Source organism: Lepidochelys kempii, chromosome 10 (assembly GCF_965140265.1).
Source record: "Lepidochelys kempii isolate rLepKem1 chromosome 10, rLepKem1.hap2, whole genome shotgun sequence".
Lineage (NCBI taxonomy): Eukaryota > Metazoa > Chordata > Testudines > Cheloniidae > Lepidochelys > Lepidochelys kempii.
The window spans coordinates 59001288-59011781 of record NC_133265.1 but is presented as its reverse complement, the minus strand read 5'-3'; positions in this window follow the sequence as shown (position 1 = coordinate 59011781).

Genomic DNA, 10494 nt, shown 5'->3' with positions numbered 1-10494 from the left:
TTAATGATTTTTGACTATAATAACAGCATAAACAAAACAAGAAAAGGAAAACCAAAGACCAGCACTGAATAAGAATTAATACAAAAGGTAGATTATATTGAAGACAAGCCCAAGTACAAGTAATATTGTGGACCATTTGCAAGTTCCTGAACAGTGACTCTACATATGCTGGTCCTGGCAGGTTATAATAAAAGCCCCGAAGACAAGCATAGGTAAAGCTATTATTCACCAGCTCTATATTCCTGGTGTAAAAGGCAACATAAAGCTGATGAACGACAGCGCTACATGCATTTACTAGGACTATGTAAAAGACAAGCAATAACACATGCAAAGCTATTATGCATCAGCCATCTACTATTGATTTTGTACAACAGTATCGATACGACTATGATCCGTTCAGCTCGAGCGACCAGACTTCTTTACTCCATGGACTTACCCTGCATTCGTCCGAAAAATACGTTACCCTTCAGTCGGCCGTTTTCCACACTGGCCAGGTACAGACAGTCGAGAAGTGCACGTCCCTTCGGTTCAGGGGGTGTGGGTCAGGTACGACTGACAACACACACACACTCCCAGGCCTTTGTCTTTTTATCTGGTCTGATGGCCATGTTTTAGAACAGACCAACCAATCAGGGTGGGCCACATTGTTTATGTGGTTGCCCTAATTGTATAATTGATGCATATTTAATTTTTAGGCCTATTTATTTTCTATCATCAATTATATTTTGAATGTGGGCATGTGGGTAATTTTGGATTGATAAGTACATAGAAGTCAGCATAAATCGCTATCTGGTTGCTTCGTTTCCTGACCACAAGTCACAAGCGTAAGCTTTATTTTTGCAAGGCTTGCATTTTGCAGAATACGGAAGTTTGAGGCCTAACATTTGCAATACATCTATTTCGTTCAGGCTTGACAAGACAGTTCACTTTATTCACAGCAAAACCTGTAGAAATATCTACACTACATCAATTATCAAAACCCTTCACTATGCACCTTTCAAGATCCATGGGTCCTTCACATAGTATACCTCATCCACTGCACTAAATGTCCCAATAACAACTATATGGGTGAAACCAGACAATCACTATTCTCTCAAATGAACTCACACAGAACAATGATAAAAGACAAACTCTGTATCACCCATGGGTGAACACTTTTCACAAAGAGATCACTCCATATCTGACCTCTCAGTTCTCATCTTCAAAGGTAACCTGCACAACATCTTCAAAAGACAAGACTGGGAGCTTAAAATGATGATTTTGCTAGACACTAAAAACCATAGACTAAATAGGGACATTGGGATTTATGGATTATTACAACAATCTATACCCCACTAACCATTCCCATACCCCACTAACCATAACCCCCAGCTGCCTTTTCTCCCCCTCCCTTTCTCGCCTATGAATGGAGATGTACTAATGGGCCGCGTCTCTTTGAATGGTTCCTTGAAATACATTAACTAACAACCTGCTCCACCTTGTATTTAGCTGTGACATTCCCAGATCTGAAGAAGAGCTCTGTGTAAGCTTGAAAGCTTGTCTCTCTCACCAACAGGAGTTGGTCCAATAAAAGATATTAGCTCACCAACCTTGTCTTTCTAATATCCTGGGACCAACACAGCTACAACTACACTGCATATCTAACTTCAAAGGAAATTCTGAACTTGGAACCAATGCAGCGTAGCCACAGGAAGGAGAATTTCCCCCAGACACTAGCCTTCTTTGTCTGCGCTGACCTGAGTTTTGTCCCTCCAGTCAGTGCTATATTTGTTTCCTGTTCTGCCACTGCTACGTCACTGTTTCCTCCACCTTTAACTGGCCCAGCCAGAATTTCTTGTCCTGTTGGGGACAGTGATTCCTTTCAATCTGTCTCATGAGTGTGAACTGACAGCAGAAGAGTGAAGCTGCTCTGGCAGAAACCAAAGCAATATTAGGAGCCTTTTTCAACCAACAATCTGAGGTGGAGAGAGAATGAGCCCATCTCTGGTCCTGAGAATGATCTCTGAATGGGGATTGGCCTCCTCCCCTCCAGCCTCACTCGTGGCCAAGCTGATTTAGTGTACAGAAAATGTGATCCCTTTCTAAATGTGATCCTGGTGCGAGATGACCAGTGTAGGAAAGGTGCCCTTCCTGTTCCTAACTTCAGAGTCCCAGTAGAGTATATAAACAACGCACCTTTGTAGTTTGCAAAATAGCCGTGGAGCTGGTAGGTCACTGCTCTGACCCCAAGGATGGGCTTTCAAGGAGCTAGTGGAGGAGGAGACTAAATGCTCTTTTATACCAGTTCTGTTTGATTGTTCTGTGGGGACACATGAGCGCTATCCTGGAGACCATCCAACAAACCTGACCCTTTTGTATGACAGCCAAAGAGCTACCAGCTTTGTTTAACTGTGACAGGCTCTTTTGTCAAGTGAGTAAAGACAGCCTGCCTCTCTCGTTCCTCAGGCATGGGATATTCCATTCCAGGGATTCCAGCGCTGAAATCTAGGCTGTTACCATGTGACTATTGACTAATCAACAGCCCTGGTTCACCATTGGGAGAATGGACTACAGTGCAAGTTAGAATCCTTACCTGGGAAGCAGGTATGCTCTGTTATAATCAGAGCCCCAACTCCTTCCTTTAGACAGGAAGATGCTCACTATAAATTTGAAGGGGAAAAAAAAAAAGGCTTCTGAATCCTGCCTGCTTCTGAGAGGGTTGGTCACACATGCACAAGATTAATTAGGTTTAATTTAAATATATGCATATTTGAGTAAGTAGGCGTTTGAACTACAGCATGTTCATTGAAAACACTGGCTCATAGGGAAATCTAGCCTGTTTCGCAGGGCTACAAAGCTGTGACAACTGGAATGATGAGGAATTCACATATATCTGTATATATTTACACAGCCTCATGAAATTAGTCTAGGGTCTTTGGTGGCAAAGGGCCTGAGCAATTAACAAGCTCTCAAACATGAAGGACCAAAGTTTCTGAAAACTGAAACCTGGGCAAAGCACATGCAGTTACGTACATGATATATGGATGTAGTCACTACAATTACATGCGTTACTCCAGACACATACATGCATGTAGAACCCAGTTTGTACATGCAATGGCAATAACACTGCACATAAAGTGGGCCCACAATTGCATATGTGCATGGACTTGGGCCTCAGCTTTCTGAAAATGGGCTCCTAGAACCATGTCTCGATTTCAGTGCATTTGGGCAGCCAATTGCTCGGTGACAGTGCCACCAAACTTCAAGGTGATGTAAGCCAGTGTTTCTCAAACGCAGCCATCATCGGATTTTTTTTGCGGCCACAACGGCTTCCAAAGCATGAGCAGAGATGGGGGTAGGGGAGCAAAGCCACCCCCTGCAGACCCCAGCAGTTGCTCCTGAATAGCTGTTACTAAGGGCAGTGAGATGCGCCGCCTTGGTGTCTGTGCTGGCCTACACCACGCAGCCTCCTCAGGGGCTCCAGGCAGCACCTCTGAAGACACGTGGGGCCAATTGGTGCGCCGCCAGAGGTTACTCTGGTTGGTGGAGGTGTCTGCAGGTGTTCGGGCACTGGGGTGCTCCTCTGGGCAGCTCCCCGTTCCCACTTGGCTGAGGCGCAGGGAGCCTGGGACTCCATAGGCAGCTGGTGAGTTCCTGACCCACCTTCCTCGGGGTGGGCTCTCACTGACGGGCTGTGGGAGCCAAGGACAGAGAGATGGGTTTGTCAGAGTAGCCACTGGCAAGAGGCGATGGGCGCACTCTTAGGCCACCAAAAAATGTGTTGTGAGAACCCCTGCGCATCAGGACAGGATGCAGGAGCACTTGATCTCTGGGAAACAAGGATTAATCTAATTTCATCCTCTCCAAACTCTTCCACAGGTGGTCAGGGAAAGGAATATATTAGCTGTTTGGCAAGCTGTGGGGAAAAGGGAGATGGCATTTGTTATAGAATAAAAGCCCCAAACCAGGTAATTTCCTCTTTCTTTTCCCCTGTGTTTTAGCTATGGTGGTTTTACTTTGTGCATCACTTTCTTGGAGTTTTCTTAGTCATTTTTTTTTAGATGCTCATTGCAACTATTTTTTTTTTTTGGCTAAGTCATTCCACCAGCATTTACATGCTAACTGACCAGTCGGTTGAATGGTATGAGATGTCTGATTCCTGTTGTGGTGATGTGACTGAACTGCTAGGACAGGAAATGTCCAGGTGCCACTTACAAATCCATAGAAAGAATGAGCACACTTGTATTATGTTTGCAGTGGTGGTGTAGCCATGTTGGTCTCATGATAGTAGAGCGACAAGGGGGGGTGAGATAATATCTTTTATTGGACTAACTTCTGTTGGTGAAAGAGACAAGCTTACACACGACCCAGAGCCTTCCTTCTCATCCACCTTGTCTCTCACACTGATATTAGACATTCATTGTTCTGTTTGTTTTTAAGGTTTGTAACTGCAGGAGGCAAAATCACAAGGATTCCAAGTTTCAGAGTAACAGCCGTGTTAGTCTGTATTCGCAAAAAGAAAAGGAGTACTTGTGGCACCTTAGCGACTAACCAATTTATTTGAGCATAAGCTTTCGTGAGCTACAGCTCACTTCATCAGATACATCCTGTGGAAAGTGTAGAAGATCTTTTTATACACACAAAGCATGAAAAAATACCTCCTCCACCCCACTCTCCTGCTGGTAATAGCTTATCTAAAGTGATCACTCTCCTTACAATGTGTATGATAATCAAGTTGAGCTATTTCCAGCACAAATCCAGGTTTTCTCACCCCCCCCCCCACACACACACACAAACCCACTCTCCTGCTGGTAATAGCTTATCTAAAGTGACCACTCTCGTTCTGTTGTGTGGTTTGTATTTGCTGGTGAGTAGTTGCTACTGAGGATTCCAAACAAACAACTGCTGCTCTTTTATTTTGTATTGCTGCCTATTCGCGTTCAATAACAGGGAGTTCATTTTGAAAGGACAATATTGCTCAAGGCTATTTGCTGGAAATTCAGGTGCTTGACTGGGCAATGATAAACTAATGTCCAACCTTCTTTTCTGCAATTTAAGCCCATTGCATCTTGTTCTCTCATCAGAGGTTAAGAAAAAACAAATTTTCTCCCTCCTCCTTGTAACAACCTTTTACATACTTGAAAACTGTTTTCATGTCCCCCCTGGGTCTTCTCTTCTCCAGACTAAACAAACCCAGTTTTTTCAATCTTCCATCATAGGTCATGTTTTCTAGACTTTTAAACATTTTTGTTGCTCTTCTCTGGACTCTCTCCAATTTGTCCACATCCTTCTTGAAATGTGGCGCCCGGAACTGGACACCATACTCCAGTTGAGGCCTAATCAGCACAGAGTAGAGTGGAAGAATTACTTCTTGTGTCTTGCTTACAACACTCCTGCTAATACATCCCAGAATAATGTTCACTTTTTTTGCAACCGAGTTACACTGTTGACTCACATTTAGCTTGTGGTCCACTATGACCTCCAGATCCCTTTCCACAGTACTCCTTCCTAGGCAGTCATTTCCCATTTTGTATGTGTGCAACTGATTGTTCCTTCCTAAATGAAGTACTTTGCATTTGTCCTTATTGAATTTCATCCTATTTACTTCAGACCATTTCTCCAGTTTGATCATTTTGAATTTTTAATCCTGTCTTCCAAAGCACTTGCAACCCCTCCCAGCTTGGTATCATCTGCAAACTTTATAAGTGTACTCTGTATGCCATTATCTAAATCATTGATGAAGATATTGAACATACTTGGACCCAGAACTGATCCCTGTGGGACCCCACTCGTTAAGTCCTTCCAGCATGACTGTGAACCACTGATAACTACTCTCTGGGAATGGTTTTCCAACCAGTTTTGCACCCACCTTATAGAAGCTCCATCTAGGTTGCATTTCCCTAGATTGTTTATGAGAAGGTTATGTGAGACAGTATCAAGAGCTTTACTTAAAGTCAAGACATACCACATCTACCACTAGACACAAGGCTTGTTATCCTGTCAAAGAAAGCTATCTGGTTGGTTTGACATAATTTGTTCTTGACAAATCCATGCTGACTGTTACTTATCACCTTATTATCTTCTAGATGTTTTCCAAATTGATTTCTTAATCATTTGCTTCATTATCTTTCCAGGTACAGAAGTTAAGCTGACTGGTCTGTAATTCCCTGGGTCGTCCTTATTTCCCTTTATATAGATGGGCACTATATTTGCCCTTTTCCAGACTTCTGGAAGCTCTCCCATCTTCCATGACTTTTCAAAGATAATCGCTAATGGCTCAGATATCTCCTCAATCAGCTCCTTGAGTATTCTAGGATGCATTTATTCAGGCCTTGGTGACTTGAAGACATCTAATTATGTTTAACTTGTTCTTTCCCTATTTTAGCCTTTTCTGATCCTACCTCATTTTCACTGGTATTCACTATGTTAGACATCCAATCACCACCAACCTTCTTGGTGAAAATCGAACTAAGAAGTCATTAAGCAACTCTGCCATTTCCACATTTTCTGTTATTGTCTCTCCGCCCCCCCCCCCCGCATTGAGTAACGGGCCTTCCTTGTCCTAGGTCTTTCTCTTGCTTCTAATGTATATGTAGAATGTTTTCTTGTTACCCTTTATGTGTCTAGCTAGTTTGATCTCCTTTTGTGCCTTGACCTTTCTAATTTTGTCCCTACATATTTGTGTTATTTGTTCATATTCATCCTTTGTAATTTGACCTAGTTTCCACTTTTTGTAGGACTCTTTTTTGATTTTTAGATCATTGAAGATCTCCTGGTTAAGCCAAGATGGTCTCTTGCCATACTTCCTATCTTTCCTATGCATTGGGATAGTTTCCTCTTGTGCCCTTAATAATGTCTTTTCTAAAAATTGCCAACTGTCTTCAGTTGGTTTTCCCACTAGAGTTGCTTCCCATGGGAACTTACCTACCAACTGCCTGAGTTTCCTAAAGTTGGCCTTCTTGGAATCCATTGTCTTTATTTTGCTGGTCTCCCTCCTACCATTCCTGGAGGTCAGAGTGCGGGAGGAGGATCTTGGCTGGGGCAGGGAGTTATGGTATGGGGGTAGGGTGAGGACTCCGGGTGGGGTGGGGCTGGGGATGAGGGGTTTGGGGTACAAGAGGGTGCTCTGGACTGAAAACGAGGGGTTTGGAGGGCCCAGGAGGGGGTCAGGGCTGCAGGCTTCTGGTGGTGCTTACTTCAAGCAGCTCCCAGAAGCAGCGGCATGTCCCCGCTCTGGCTCCTACATGGAGGCACGGCAAAGTGGCTCTACATGCTGTCTTGTGTGCAGGAGCCGCCCCCGCAGCTCCCATTGGCCGTTGTTCCAGGCCAATGGGAGCTGCGGGGGCGGCCCTTGGGGTGGGAGGAAGTGTGCGGAGTCCCCTGGCTGCCCCTAGCATAGGAGCCGGAGGGGGGAGGGGACATGCTGGCTGCTTCCCAGAAGCCCCATGGTGCGGAGGAAAGCAGGGAGGCTGCTGGTGAGGATGTGTGGCGCCACCAACCGGACAGTCAGCGATGCTGACCAGAGCCCCCAGAATCCCTTTTAGACTAGATGTTCCAGTCGAAAATTGGACACCTGGTCACCCTACTGTCAACCCTCAGTTGAGAGCGAAGCAACCCAGCTTAAGTGGTTGATGTTAATGAAATCCATTGAACTAAACTATGGTGGTTGGTCACCATGAATCGGCTAAAGCAATACTACTGGGGGAATTCTGCACCAGTGCACATGTGCAGAATTCATGTCCCCCGCATATTTCTTTGCTTCTTGGAGAAAAATGACTTTCTGACAGGGAAGCTGCAAGAGGAGTGTCACACCACTCCCTAGCTGTGCAGGTACATCGTTTCAGCCGGTGGAGAGGTAAATCACTGCAAGGCTGGTGACAACCCAGCCTTTGACTCCTACCTTGAGCTGGGATTAGCTGCTAATCGCAGCTGGGCTGGAGGCAGAAGAGGATGGGACTTCCTCTTCCCCTGCAAGGAGTGGCTGAGGCTGTGTCAGACCCACCCCTCAAAACCTCCCCCAGCTGCAGAAAGCTCAGCATCCTCCCCTGCTTCCTGCCCCCATTGCTCCTCAGCTGCTGGGGAGGAGAGGGGTCACTCTGCTGCTCCCCCATCCACCCAGCCATGCATCCAGACCTCCCATACCCAGACACCCCCGCAAGCTTCACCCTGTATACCCAGAACCTCCCAAGCCCCCCATACCTGAACCGCACCCTACTGAACCTCAACCCCTGCATCTGGTGCTCCCTGCACCCAGACCCCCTGCCTCTGGACCCCCACTGAGCTCTCTGCACTCAAACCCCAACTCTGATGATCCCCACACCCATGCACCATCCTGAGCCCCCACATCCAGACCCCCATGCCCTGACCCCAATTAGTTTCACCCGGACCCCCACCCCACCAAGCCCCACTCCCCCAGCACCCAGATGCCACTGCTGAGATGCCAACACTCAGACCCCTCCACTGAGCCCCAACCACTTTCACCTGGAAGCCCCTGAAGAGTCCCATTGCCTCTACACCTGGACACACACCCCCATAAGCCTCTCTGCATCCAAATCCCACCCCCCACCTAGACCCCCCCCACTGAGCTGCCTGCACCAAAATTGTCACACACAGAATCCTCTCACCTCACACCTGGATCCCCCCACACTGAGCCCCTCCACATTTGGATCCTGCCTGCCCCACACCCGGTGCAGAGGGGCAGGTTCCCAGGGTGATTCTGGGGCTGGCCCCGGCCTTGTGCTGTGTCAGGTGCAGCCTCACCACTGAGTCCATGTCCCCGGGATGGGGTGTGGGGAGGCTGCAGGCTGATCTCCTATCTTTGTGCACTGCCATGCTGGAGCCCCTGCATTTATTTATTGACAAATAAAACTTGTAGAATTTTTCAGAATTTTTAAATATTGTGCCCAGAATTTTTAATTTTTTGGTGCAGAATGCCCTCAGGAGTAAAGCAATAATGACCTGCAGGGAAGATATTTCCTCACTGGCTGGGGGAGTACAGTGCTTGAGGCAAAACCAGCCATTCACTGCCAGGAAATGCAATGAATCAACCTGTGTAAAGAACTATGTTCCAGCACAAATAGGTAAGCTGATTCATCAGACATAATGTACATGTCATGTACAGCCTTGCTGACCAAGGCTTCAATCTTGGTGCCATTGAACTTGCATTGATTCCAATAGATGCTAGCATGACATTAGCTGTGTTTGGGATTCTGCTCTTGTGCAGAAGGAAGGACCTCACTCAGGGCAGAGCTCAGTGATTAATGAGCCTAGAAGTAAAGAATGGAGAGAGAGACACAAAGCCAAAGCTCAGATTTGTTAACCCTCCAAACATGCTGCAAAGCCCATCTTTCCCCTCAGGCTTTCACACTGAGAGTGGAGGTGTTTCTTAGAGCACTCTGTCACAGTTCAGGGCAAATGCACTTGTATTTCCCAGCCCTGGTCCCTCTAGGGCACAACTCTAGGTTTTTGGCTCCTTAGTCATCACCTTCCTTGCACAGAGACCTCTTGCCCTCCTGATTGCCAGCCAGTTAAATATGGAAAAATAAACTAAGAGCCAGCCCCAGATCTGTGACTGGTACAAAATACCTGCATGATGAAAGAGAGTGTTTGTGCATAGCTCTTTATCTTAAGCCTCACCCTCCTGCCCAGTTACCTCCCCTCATACTGTGAAGTAAGTCTAAGAATTGTTACTCTGAACAGCATTTTCCTTGCAAAGTGGGGGATCGATTCCAAAATATATTTATTTTCTCTTTCTTGCCTCTTCAGCAAAGTGGTCTCCTGCACTTTTTGTTTATGGCACCTGTATTTTCCTAGCAGCTGAGGATGAATACACAAACTTCATGAAAGTTTTTAGTTTTGAAAAAAGGTCATTTTTCATTTAAAAAAAAATATGAATGAAAAATTTCACCCAGCTCTAGTAAACATGCAAACTGTGAAAGTGTTAATGTGAGATATTTCAAATTGAAGATGCACTTATCACAAAGCCTTAATGAACAAAGCCTTAAAATAAAAGATCCATAAACATCAAAGGAAAGAAGTAAATGTTAGTTTCAGATTAAGCTGGATATTTTAGGCTAATTCATTCCGCCATTAATGCCCTCTGTTTACTTCCTTTTTGTGTTAGTTATATTTCATTAGACTTCAGTTCTGGACCTTTGGCCTAAGCCTGGTCCTGTTGAAATCAATGTCAGTCTTGCAATTTATCCAGTAGGTGGTAGCAGAGAGCGTTGCTTCATAATTATTTGACCTTAATCCTGTCTGTTGGCTGCTAGAGTCTGGAAAATTGCATTGCAGGTAAAGTACCCCAAAACAAAGACATTCATCTGTCACACATTTATTCCCTTACTTTCCAGTATTACAGCTGGAAAGGAAGGGAATAAATGGACCACGCCTTCGTCTGTGTTGTTTATTAGATCATTCAGGGGAAGGACAGAACTGATAGGTGTTCTTACAGCACCTAGCACATTGGGTCCTCACCTCAACTGGGTCCTCTAGGTGCTACCACAGTGCTACAAC